This window comes from Motacilla alba, chromosome 2, assembly GCF_015832195.1.
Source record: "Motacilla alba alba isolate MOTALB_02 chromosome 2, Motacilla_alba_V1.0_pri, whole genome shotgun sequence".
Classification (NCBI taxonomy): Eukaryota; Metazoa; Chordata; class Aves; order Passeriformes; family Motacillidae; genus Motacilla; species Motacilla alba.
The window spans coordinates 99,762,409-99,776,331 of record NC_052017.1 but is presented as its reverse complement, the minus strand read 5'-3'; positions in this window follow the sequence as shown (position 1 = coordinate 99,776,331).

Sequence of the window (13,923 nt, the reverse complement as noted above, 5' to 3'; positions counted from 1 at the left end):
CAACATCCCTCCTCCTCAGAAGTCATGGCATAATGTAAAACAAATGGAATGGAATAACTGGGTTTTGGTACCATTCACTGACTGCAGAAAAATTAATTCACCACACATCATCTTATGCAGCCACTAAGGAAAATAATTTACTGCGGGGACAGTGTCTCTAAAAATCTCTGACACTTCTCTCAACTCTATTCATCACAGCCTGGATTTATTAACTTGCAGAACATTGTTTAAAACTGAGCTCTTCCGGTACTTAAGAAATGGGAGGCTGAGTAGGATAAGAGCAATAGGACTCTCATTTATGTAATTTAATTAAGCTCAATGGAAGCTTCTGATTAGAATATGTGTGGGCAGTGGTTTCTTCCCTATTTAAAATGTTATTAGAGGGAATCCAGTAAGTGTTTCATTACTGTTAAGTGCAATCAGAGAAGTTGTTTTCTACCAATTAAATGTTGCTAAATAAATAGTTAAAAGCAGTTAACAGTACAATGCTTTGCAGCTGGTGGATTTCTTCTCAGAAACTTCACAGTAAACATGTTCCTCCATGCACACATATAAAACAAGAGAAATTTGAGGAAAGCACCTTAAAAAGACAGAATGGTACAGCTATTCATTGTCAAGATAATACTAATGAGGTAAGAATAACAGCTTTTTATGTAGTGGAAAGCAGGATAAATGGCCTTGCATCTTTCTCATGCACAGTTAGAGCCTGAGTTGCTGCATGATAACTTGCATGTAGCCAGTGAAACCCCACTGAAAGGGGCTTTTTGCCCATGTACAAATGTGTCAGGACTCTGTATTGCAAGAACACCTTAGTTCAACATCTTTTTAAAATGGAAGCCTGAAACACAGACCTGTACAACAAATTATTACCACTTGTCTCATGGATAAAATCCAGAAGAGTTGGGGTGAGGTAACCTTCCCCCATGCATCACTAAGCCTTGTGCAGCTCCGCAGCTTTGGGAACAGCTGGGAAAAGACTCACTGAGAGCTATTCTACAAGCACTATTCCCATAGCAGAGGGCTGTACCTGCTTAGAAGGACCTTCATTGCAGAGGTGAAATCAGGATGACAAAACCACGCTTGTATAAAAAGGGAAAGTTACAACTTCTAAGTACACAGCAGAGGGAAGAGACAGAAAGTGGTCTTCCTAAAGTCCCCTATAGCTAGGTAAGTGTTTGTGGTGGGTTTTCTGTGCTGTAGCAAAACATGCCCATTGAGGGCACTTCCATTCCTAATTGGACATCATCGTGCTTATACAAAATTTTAAAAATAGCTTAAATTGGAGGTGAGTATTGTTGCTTTCTTAAAGCCCACAGAAAGCCTTTAAAACAAACAGCAATCAGAGCATAAATAGGATGTGTATTTTACTCTTGACACATGCCCATCCCATTTCACCAGCAGAACATCTGTGAAGCATTTCAGATGTGAATGTTACATTGTTCTACTCCTAAAATGAGAGGTGAGGGAAACAAGAGAATAGATTCTGAGTTGCAACTCTGCCTTTTTTCTGTCTCCAAAATCCCTTTTGTTTTATTACCCCTGTATGCTTTGCCTGGCAACCCCAAAGCACGCTTGTTTCCCACTAATACTTGTGATTTTTTTTTCTCCTTGTTTCCCTCACAGTTTGGTGTGGTTTCTTGCATAAGCATGGTATTCCAAGCATGGAGTTATATAACAATCCTCTCATTTCATTGTTTGTATGTCAAGTCTAACAATGGAGAACCACATTAAACACAGACATATTTGCTCTTTAAAGGCATTTTCAACCAAAGCTCACAAGATGGAGTCACAACTGTCTCCTCAATAATATAAGAAAGTGCAATCTTTGCCAGGCAGCATGGTACTTTGATACTCCTCTACTAATCTGAGTTACTGAAAATAAGTGATCTCACCTTATCTAAAATGGTCTCATATCCCCTTTTCTTCATCTACCAATAAAGTGGGGCCCTTTCTGCCATGCTGTACTGTCATAAATTAAGAAATAAGCAGTCTCAAAGGTTTGTCTCAGAGGATATAACTTCATGTTCTACACTCATTTACAAGTAGTGTTACTCTTCCATGGTTACTCTGACAGGTACACAGTGAGAACTCGCAGTTTGAGCCATCTTTCTCCCTGCCATTTTAGACTGTTGTCTACAGAAATTTTAACACTGAGATAAAAGTTAGAATCTCCCCAGAGTCTCATGAAGCACCAGGAAATGAAATAGAGGGGAAACCAAGAGGGGAGCAGCAGACAAAAACACCCCTGCAGTTATCAGAAGACAGAAGTATGGGACACTCATAAATCCTGCAGATGACACTGCAGCCCAGAGACAGGAATCTCAGTTGTGCTTGTAGGCCTGTGAAGGACTGGCTATCAGTGCTCTCCCCTGGCAGTTTCAACTCACAAGCTGGCACTGAAAAGTTTCTGATGTGGGAGCTGTCACAGAGAAGTCATGGGCTTACTACTGAGCAACTGGACAATCAACAAAAAACCCTGGAATCCATGATGCAACATCTCCTTTTTTTGATTCTCACTCTAGGTCTTTATTTTGGTGCTGACTGAGAAACTGTCCACTTTCTGTGGAGTCAGCAACCCACAGAACAGTTAACCTGAAATGTGTGGGTCAGTGCAGTGCTGCTCAGATTCCTTGGCTGCAGGACAAACTCACTCAGCCAACAGAAACAGAGGTGCCTGCAGGTAGCTCCCACTTGGTACCAACAATTATCCTGCCTGGGAGGTCTTGCCTGATTTGAAAGTGCGGCAAGAAGTTCTCCTTATAACCTCCCTCAGGAACACAGCTGTTTTCTTCAAAAGAAATTACGTATTACCTTGAAGGACCAAAAGAGAGAGGTTCTCTTCACAGACAGGGTTGGGTCTGCTCGGTGCAGTTCACCAAGGGAAAAGGCATCTGGACTCCAGCTGATGTTGCACAGATGTGGAGCACCCAGTATCTGCAACGATGCAAGATTTATTTGTTATTTATATTCATGTTCTTATTCTATCTCATTAAAGGACTTATTAAGACTTTTTTTTTTTGTTGATACTTTCTTATTGAGATCCAGAAAGAAACATGCACTGTCTCTCTTTCACCTCAATGCTCCTAAACTTCCAAAGCCCATGCAGAACAGATTTGAAAGCCTGTAGGTCCAACCAAAAGTGTATACATGAATTTACAGCTTCTAAGGGGGACAGGCACTCTATATACTCTACAAACCTTTTCAGATATAGGATATGGTCTTTAATCCCTGGGTTGCAATTTGTGCAAGACCTCAATGACAATTCTTAGATTTTGATGTAACAGCTAACCCTAAAAGAACTTGGAGACAGAAAAGAGGTTACTGAGGTTAGATGAGAACCAATGTGAAGGCAGCACCAGGAACAGATAAATGGGTCATTAGTAGAAGAGAGGTGGCTGCACAGACATCAAGAGAAGGTTGCATCATTTGAAAAGAAAAAATCTGCTTTGAGAAGTAAGAGAGGTATTACAGTAGAATCAGTCCTGATTATGCTGAAGGATTGAAGAATTCCTATCACTACAAAGAACTTCCTTTCTGGAGAGTTAGTTTTGAAGAGCTCAGAGCAGAAGTACGTGCCATAAAGTTAATCAACATAGTTTAAGAATTTAAAAATCTGACTGAACTCCCTAATATACAAGAAGCTCTGTTCATAATGCTATTAAGCCCCTCTGCATTTTAGTTGGGCTTTGTTTGAACAGCACTAAAAAAATCAGTGTTTCAAGTACAATGAATACTGTTATGAATTGGGAATAATATAAAAACTACATTACTGTAGGTTGCTCATAGTGCATCAGCTTATTTTCAGTAGGACTATGGAACTACTAAACTGGATCATATCCATATCCATGGCCTGCTCCAATACTGCCCTCCAGCTATGACCAGGACCAGAGATTTGAGAGGAAGAAGTAATCAACTCCACAGAACACAATATTGTAAGACCTTCCTCCAAACCAAATTTCATCCTGACTCTGTGCTGTTAGCCGCAGCCTGGCTTACACTCTTAACCTATCACTATTGTAAGAGACACTGTTAGTCTGCAGGGGCTGGAGATACCACACAAAGCATGTCCAGAACAGCTGCTCCAGTGGAGCAACTCCTTGGTTAAGAGCAGGCCAACAGAAGGGTGCCACGAACAAGTACTGCTGCCAACTTCAACCCAGTGCCCTGAGCACAACTCATTTAGCACTTTCCATTTTACAGCAAGTATTGTTCATCAGACCCTGAGCCCAAACCGCACAGTCTAAAACACAACCATGCTAAGCATTGTTTCACAGTGTGACATCTGGACATCTCTTCCAAGATATTTCTCACTCAATGTTCCATGACCAAGGATTTCTCCACAGGAGCCTTCTTCACAGGGTCAGAAAAATATTCAACTCAAGCTTTTTGTGGGCATGACTTTCTTCTCCTTTCATAGCTAGGTTGCTGACCTACACATGCTTTTTCTGGTCATGCTTACAGTTCAGCTTCCAGCAGGTAAGTATGTAGAATTAGTTGCTTTATCCCAAATTCAACTACACTGGCTAATTGAGTTTACCAACTTTCATTAATTATTCATTTTCTTGGCAGATTCACAGATTCCTGTTAAGCTTTTGTTCTCAAAGTCTTTTGTGGCATTAGCCAATGTATATCAGCAAAAAATTTCCTTTCATATGCACAAAATATCCACATATTGCAAACATTAATAAGTGAAACAGGTTCAGTGGGATAGAAAAAGGGAAAGGAAACGGGATAGAAAATGACTGATACTTTTCTTTCTTTAAACAGAGGCTAAGCCAAGGCAGAGTAATTGTTGCCTGCTTTCTCACAAACTGTGCTACAAAAATGTATACACTGATAAAATGTTGTTTATTTTAGTCCTATTCAAAATCACACACTATGAACAATTATGATATTAATAAAATGGGACCCAAATAGCTTACATTAAAATACCAAATGGAACAGGAATAATTTTGCAAAAGAAAAATTAGTCCGCTGTATGAACACAAACATTAACCTATTTCCAAGCAAAAGATTTACTGTGAGTGGACTAAGGAAGGGCAAATGGCAGTATTGAGACTGGGAAGCAATATAACTGCATTTTATTTCTAGATCTGCTGCTGATTTCTAGAATGCCTTTGGATAAGTCAATCAAAGTGCAGAGCTTTTTCAGCTGACACAGCAACCCCTCCCCTTCTTGTTTCTTCCCTTTCTCCCACTTATCTGGAGCCATGTTCATGAGCACTGAAGCACTCTGAATTTCCCACTGCCTGGCATCCCTAGAACTCAAAGAGATACGAAAAAAATTATAACCTATCATGATGAAAAAGTAAGAATCAGATTTACACCTATTTTCCTTCATACAGATTTGAAACAAATATCAAGCTTACTTTCAAGATGTGACATGCCATTATATGCCCCATAGAGCAGAATGAAGAGAGAGAATAACAGGTCTTGGTAAGCTGTTTAGCTAGGAGAAATGTACACTAGTTAGCAATGCAAACACAGTTTAAAAAGTGGGTTTTAAAAATAGTCTTCACATACTTAAGTCCTTTAAAGTTTTGGAGCTGTAAAGCTATATGGATCTTTGCTGCAGTGCACACTGTCCAGTCTCATTTTCTTTGCATAAAAAACAGATTAAAAAGCTCTTTTATTTATAATCATCCTCCAGCCAGGCCTTGCGAATGAATTTCACTCTCTATCTGATGGAAAGAGGACAGAAAGAGGACTCACATTTTATCATCAGATAAATTTCCACATTTACAGGCACTTCACTACCACTTCCATCAGCTTCCCCTCAATTCTATGTGCAGGACAGTTTTAATTCCCACAGGCAATTGTTGCCCCTTTAGCTCAGACACACCTTCACTGGTTTATGTCAGACAATCAAGGTGACAGTGAAAGTACCCTCACTCATTTCATATTCTATGCAAATACATACATAGCATTAGCAATGAGGTAAAGCAACTTTTTTTGCCCAACATCCTCCTTCCTGGCTGACTCTGTTAGGTTATTCTCCTGATCACCCCTCTCCTTCTCATTATGCAAGTCCCTAAGAGTCTTTCATTCACATCAAGTTTTGCCACTTAATAAGTTATCAATAACACTGTGGTAAAAAACTCATTTATTTTCTTCTAAGAAGTCACCCAAGTCAAGTGTTTTACGCGTTAAATAATTGTGTTATTTATAGAAAACAGCTTGTAAATAAAAGATTTTTTTACCCAACTATGCTATAAGTTTAAAATTGCACTTTGAAAGAATAAATCTTGTGATATTATTTTTCTTCAAACAATGAAATTTGAAGCATTTTTTGAATATGCCATTTAGACAATTGTTACATATTCTGAAATAGTCAGCATTCAGATCAGAACACCTCATTTCCTAATACATGCATAAATACAAAATACACTTGCTTCTGTTGCTTCAAAGTAATAAAATGGTTCATAGGAACAATGCAAAGCAAATGAAACCTTTTTTTTAAAAATCTTCTGTTTCCTTGATGTATCTAAGAAATGCATTTAAGGAATATTGTTTATTCTGTAACAAAAACTGCTTTAAGTATTAAAAATAAAATAATGAGAACTACCATAGAGTAAGCAATTTGTTCAAATTGCTAGATTATAAATCTAACTAACCAGAGAAATAATTTGCAACCTTTGCATTTTCTTCAAAGTTGCAGTGCTTTGTATGACAGTTATATTTAAATGCTTGCAGCTTTTGGTGTTTAAAATAATAATTAACACAAAAATAAACATTTACCATGTCAGTTTAGATATTAAAGAAATCCATTCTAACAAATGATATTTTAATACAAGCAAGAAATCAAGGTATGTTGCAAATAATTCAAATCAAAACATTGTAAACATCACCTAATTCATCAGTCAGATGAAATTCGATTATTTGCCCTGTTTGTCAATGTAAGTTCAGTAATAGAAGTCAAATGCAAATTTTTTAATTTCTACTTTTAAGGCTTCTAGAGGACATGCTATCCTTAAATAAGATGTAGAACTAAAAAGCTACTCAGAGTGCATGAGGACCAGCCACTCACTGTTTACATGCAAAGAGCATTGCCTTGACCTTCCTATAAAGTTTTTCACACCAAAAATATCTGTCAAAGTAAATACAAAAATTCAATAGATTGCTTTTTCCATGTCTTCTATAATGTTTTATTACTAAATGTGAAGTGTCATCAAATGCCAGCGTTAGCTTTATGATACACAATAATCTTGTATTAAGCCGCTCCTGGTGTTTAGGAAATAACATTTTAGAGACACATTGGTACATGGTGCTACCTACAGACAAAGCAATCAAAATTTATCAGGAAACCATTTAGTCTATCACAAAAAGAGGCCCTAGTTAAAATGCTTTGATAGCTCCCAGGTACTGTAATCTGTGCTGCTCATTTGCCATATGGAATTACACCATTGTAAAAAGAGCTTTTGGGGACACTACACACACTTGTGTGAAGCTCTCTGATGGACTGGGGTGCTTTCCACTCTCCCCTGAGTAGCTGCTAAGTGTGTGCTTCCATACACATAGCCAACCTATCCAGCCTTCATCCAGTGCCAATGCATTTTACACCCTGGGGACTTACAGCACTGCACATTCCTCTGCTTCCTTGGGTGAAAGCACTGAAAAAGCCCTGGAAAAAGAGTGGTCTGACCTTTCAACCTTTCCAGCTTCCAGAAGAGCCAAGCATGTTAGATCTCCTCTTGCCTTACTGAGCACAAAAAAAGGAGAACAGCACCTCAACGATTATACTACATCCGTCTGTCCATAATGGTGAAACTCATTTTCTCTACCACTTTGAGAATCACAAAGAGATGAACACTAATGAACCCTGCAAATTCAAACAATACAACGAAAGGATCCAAGATGTCTTCATTTGAAGTGGCTTTCCAACAAGCATTGCTCACATTTAAAGAGGAGCAGCCAATGATTCACTGTTCCAGGGGAGACCAGTGACAAGTGGCATCCTTCAAGAGCCCATACTGGGACCAGTAACAATGATCTCAATATTTAACATGGACAGTGGGATTGAGTGCATCCTTGGCCAGTTTGCAAGACAGTACCAAGAGGAGTGGTGCAGTGACAAGGAATGTCATCCAGGTGATCCTAAGACGAGCCTGAGGCCCATGGGAACCTCAAGAAGGTCAACAGAGTGGAGTACAAGGTTCTGCAACTGGGTCAGGGCAATTCCAAACATGGATTCAGGCTGAGATGTGAAGGGATTAGGAACAGCCATGAGGAAAAAGGCTGGGGGATAGCGGTGAATGAAAAACTGAATATGACTTGGCAGTGAGTGCTCACAGCACAGAAAGCGAAACATGTCCTGGGCTGTATCCAAACCAGAGTGGCCTAGGGAGGCCCCCTGGCAAGGGAGGATTCTGCCCCTCTACTCTGCTCTGGTGTGACCCCACGTGCAGTGCTACATCCAGCTCTGGGGTCCCCAGTAGAACAAAGCCAGGGACCTATTAGACCAGGTGCAGAGAAGGCCACCAAGCTGATTAGAGGGCTGGAGCACCTCTCCCATGCAAACACATTGAGAGGGATGGGTGTTCATCCTGGAGAAAAAAGGCTCCTGGGAGATTGCTATAAAGCAGCCTTCCATTCCCCAAAGGGAGCCGACAAGAAAGGCAGAGAAAGAACTTTTGCATGGGCAGGTAATGATGGAAGCAAGGGTAATGGCTTTAAACTGAAAAAGGGTCAATTTAGATTAAATGCAAGGAAGAAATTCTTCCCGATGAGAGTGGTGAAGCACTAGAATAGGCTGCCCAGGGAAGCTGTCAATGTCCCATCCCTGCAAGTTTTTTAAGACCAGGTTGTATGGGGCCCCGAGCAACCTGGTCTAGTGGAAGGTGTCCAGCCCATGGCAGGGGAGGCTTTGGAACTCAATGGTCTTTAAAGTTTCTTTCAACCCAAACCATTCTATGCTATTTTACAAGCTGACAAGAATGATCTTTCTGAAATATATTTCCAGCTAATATTGCCCTAAATCCTCCAAGAATATTTTTCCCTGAGCATCACACAATGGGCCAGATATTCAGGAATTAAATGTATGTGTTTCCGATTTAAATCAGTCATAGATCTTACCCACTGAGCAAGAAAAACCATTCTATTCTTTTGCACATTATGGGACACAGAAGAACACAACCAAAGCAAAAAATATGTTAGCCAATTGCTAACAGGAGGAGAGGGACTATTTTTTTCTTTCTGCTGAATGTACAAGGTAAAATGCAGCTCTAAATGCAAGCATTTTGTCTCTGTTGATATCATTTATAACTGCAACACAAATGAGATCAGTACAAGGACAGTTAATAGCTTTCTTCCTTGCTATTAACACCATCAGAGTATATTTTGAGGACACAACTGAAATTAACAGAAACAGGGCAAAATAAGGTAATCTGAGACGGTAACTTTCCAGGCAACTACCTTTTTGCCAGCTCTTCTTAAAATAGAAAGCCCAAGACAAATGCAAGTAGCCAAAAAAAAAAAAGTAAACTTTGTTTCTAAGCCAACATATACAGAAAAAAATTTAATACTTTAGGTGACCCTGATAGGCAAAGAAGAAAACACTTATTTTTAAAAAAAGAATATTGTACTGTAATAATTAATTCCAGATCTAGTCAACAATGGTTTCTAGAGATTTTAATATAAACATATTTTCACTGGGTTTATATTAGACATTCTGCTCAAAATCTATACTTGGATATTCTCAAATACCATGATAATATGTACCAAAAATACAGGAAAAAGTAGATTGGCAGATGTGATTTTATTTACTGAGTAGCTTCAGAACCCCACTAGCACAGACTATAGTTCACAGACAGTAGAGTAAATCACGATCTTCTCAAGAAAGTCTCTACCTCAGCATGACAATAATGAGTAAATGAATGTTAGAAAAATCTTCCACAATTTTGCTACAGATATTTTTAAGGTGATCTGTAATTGGGGTTAGCCTACAAAAATAGGGATCATTATCTCAACAGCTTGCAAACTATTTCTCTAAGAGAAAAGTCTGAAAAGGCAAAGTGCTTTCCTCTGACAAGTACAGCAAGGAAATGTTCATATTCCAGTCTCATAAAGAAGTTTGGAGGACCAAAAAAAAAAAAAAAAGAGGCTGGATAAATTAGACAGTCCCTAAGGAATGGAGGAATTTCCTTCTCTAAAGGCAGTGGAATACCAGTTTAGTCATCCAGTAATTACAACAAATATGGATTTGGAAGATATTCCTTTTTTTTACACCAATTAGTCATGGTCCACTAAACACATCATGCACTAGTTCTGCATGCTCTGCTGCAAAATCTCCTCCCTCTTAACTCAGACCTAATGGTACATATGGCACCTGAGTGCTTCCAGTATGTCCCCAAGAACTAATTCAAGCTTTATGGAAGGACATCCTGTCCAAGAGAAAACATTATGTTCTTTCAAGCCAAAAGCTCCACCTTACTACTTTCTGTGAATGGTCTCTCTTCTTACTTCAGAATTTTTAGTTCTTCAGAGCTTTTTATCTCTTCTCATATTCATGCCATACAGATACACATATTTCTTTTAATGCGAGAAAGTAACAGTATCTGAGCAAAAGTGTCAAGCTACCAATCCAATACACATATTTTATTAAAGTGAAGACTTGACAGCAAAGTATTTTTCCCCAGTTCTTTCCCTTCCCTCAGATTAAACAGGTTACCTTTGAGCAAACCGTTTATGTCAGCACTTCAAAATATCAATTCTGTCCCAATCACTTATCATCAATCTCTGTCCCAATGCTGTGAGAAAACAGCATCAGTGGAGCAGAAAGCCACCTTCCTGCATATGGGCTGCTACATTGTACATTAATTGTCCAAGAAAGGAAAGGAAGAGGTCTTGGGAAAAAAAGTATACTTCCCTCATATCCACCCCACAACACACTGGCCTTCTAATACACGTGTCTGTTTTCAGGCAGGACACAGCACTGGGTTATGCATAGGAAGTTTTAATCTATTTAAAGGATAATGTTGATTTATTTTTCCTTCATCATGGATCCACAGCCACATTTAAGAAACGTGATTCAGACTGTCACCTAGAAAACAGAAGTGTAGATTGGGTTCTCTGGCGTCTTTTCTCTGTATTCCCTCTTAATGTGTCTTATTAAATGAAATCCTGAGGAGGTTTAACAAGTACTACTTCTTTTTCTTAAGTAGTTCTTGAGAGAACTATTGTCACCAGCTGCTTCCTATGCAGTGGCAGCAGACCCCCATCTGCACTCTGTCCCTGTGGGGATACTCATCCTGTCTCCATGTTTCTGTCTGGGAGGAAAGAAGGGCACTCATCCTTGGCCTTCCTGGCTGACCTCAGAACAAAGAGCTCTGAGCAGAAGGAAGTGCAGATAAAACTCACCCACATGATCTAATGCTCACTCCTAATGCACAACTAACCCTGCCCCTGCACTGTTCTTTCAAAGCAACAGTAAGCAGATAAACACTTATAGCTGGAAATATTGTTGTAAGATGAGTAAGAGGGGCACAGAGGCAGATGTAACATCTGCAACTCTGTTCTGATCATAACAGATTAAAATTTATGTCACACTGAATTGTCAAAATTTTGGTTTTTTAAGTTGAACTTTACCACTGTAGTATTTTCCCTCACATGCGTGGCAGTGGTGAAATCTATGAATAAGTGGAGATAATTTCTGGGATTCTATAAAGACAATGCTATTCTCTGTGGCCTAGAACAGCTGTTTGAATAGGTATTTAACTAAATTATCTGGGTTTTGATTTAATAAATTCTGAACTTGAAATCAGAGGACAAATTTTAAAGTGATTCTTACATAATTTAAAAAAAAAAGACAGAAAAAGAGAAAGTTCACAACAGTGATACACAGCCAACTAAATTTTTGTACTCAAGTGTATTTGAGCATGCAATACAAGATTTATTCTCCTGTGTATATAAATCTGTTTCACACATTCAAAAAAATGCAGCTGTGTTTATCCCAGAGAGCAGAGTTCCAGATGTATACATACAGAACTCCAGATATACATATGAGCACCTTATTACATTACAGTTTTCCATTACATTTTTCTAACACTTAGGATTTTATGCCACAGAGCCCTCTGGAATATGCCCCAGTACTTTCAGCACTTGCCCAAACAATACAACCTGAAATCCTAAGGGCCACCCAAGTTTGAACGGCTGTGATACCACATCCATGTTTTGCCTGGAATTGAGAGGAGGCTTTCAGACTGTAAGAATATAAGGTACAGGTTCAGCACTTGAATAATACCATTCTTTCAGCAGAGTGATACAACTGTGAAGCCTTAGACCTTACATAACTTCAAATTATACCAGAAAAAGAGCAACCCCAGAAGAAATTCATATTTTTGCAAACAGGCAATGTCTGCTTGCAGCCACAGTATTGAAGGTATGCCAAAAAAGCTGACAGTGATACACGCACAGGAAGGCACTGGACTGAAAATGTCTGCTGATTTTAAACAAAAAAAATATTTCTTCTCTAAGTCAAATTACATTAGGATGGATTTCAGAGCCTCACAGCATTAAGTAGCAGCTCTCATTAATAAAAATGCAAAAAGTATTAAGAGCACAAAGCAATAAGCTTGAAAACATAAACCACACCATTCACTGCATAGCCTGCTTTTTAGATACCATCAGCATTACTATACGATTTAAGACACAGACGATAGAATCAGTACTGCCAACACAAACTGCTGTGTTCTATAAAGTGCAAACAATTAGATTCCAGTTCTATAGATTATTTCACATATTTGTTTGTTTAGCAGATTATATTCTCAATATGAAATGCACAAAAGCAATATACATAGTAAATAGTGTCATGGAGCACAACCTGAAAATCAAAGCCAGAAAAGAGTATAAAATAAACAGAAATACAGGGAAGATTCTCTACTAATGTGCAAAATGGGTTGCTTATATTAGGAAAAGATTTTTTTTTACCAAATAGCAAAGGACTGCAGCAGGAAAAAATAGTGAAAATACTGTTATCAAAGGCAAAAATGTAAGACCAATTTAGACATTTTGGGTTTTTGGTCCATCAGCTTATTGTGAAGATTTCAAACAACTGGATACTAAAGGCATTTATTTTTCTGAAACCATTGGTGAAACCTTTGTGCAAATCACACTGAAACCTGTAAATAAGTATTTTTCAAAGAATAAAAATTTAAGTGCATTTCACATTTGTTTTCTGATTCAGCTCATAATTTAGAAAGCCTGTTCTCTGTAAATGATCACATGCTGTATTGCAATTGATTTTTAAAAGAAATCAATTTGTCGAATAAAAGCCATCTATCTTTATCGACCAACAGCACAGAGACAAGTTGGAAATACTTAAAACATCACTGTTAAGGGATCTGAAAGAAGGATTTTGCTTTCCATAAAATTACTCCATACTATTTTAACTCTTTCATAGTGCAGGCAGTCTACAAGAACAGTATCAAGAACCTTCCATGAGACTTCCCTTCTGGCCTGAGAACTTCTATATAAGGAATGTACACAAAGGGTACATTTTAGGAGGTTACTGGCACCTGGAAGTGGCCCCTGAGGTACAGATGTAGCATTGCTACCATGAGAGCTTATAGTTAACAGTTTAAAAATGAGGTGTGGAGGGAGAGAGCCCAGCATTGAACCTTTTCCGGTGCATACACTGAGGCACTGTACTGCATATGTATCCAGCAGAACCCTCATTCAGCTTGTAAAGCCTAATCCCATACCAGGCATACTTCATGGAAACAGTTTAAAAATAAGTTTTCCCAGTGAATAGCAGGTGGGACTGCCCTACAAAATCTTTTCTGGCTTGGGGCACAAATCTGCTGAAATACTTCGCCCTAAAGAACGATAAAAGAAGAACTGCTTGAAACTTTGGTCTAGTCTGGCTAGTGTCTGGACAGAGCCTGATAACTCCTACATTTTATGAAGGAATCTGCCACACTGTGTGTG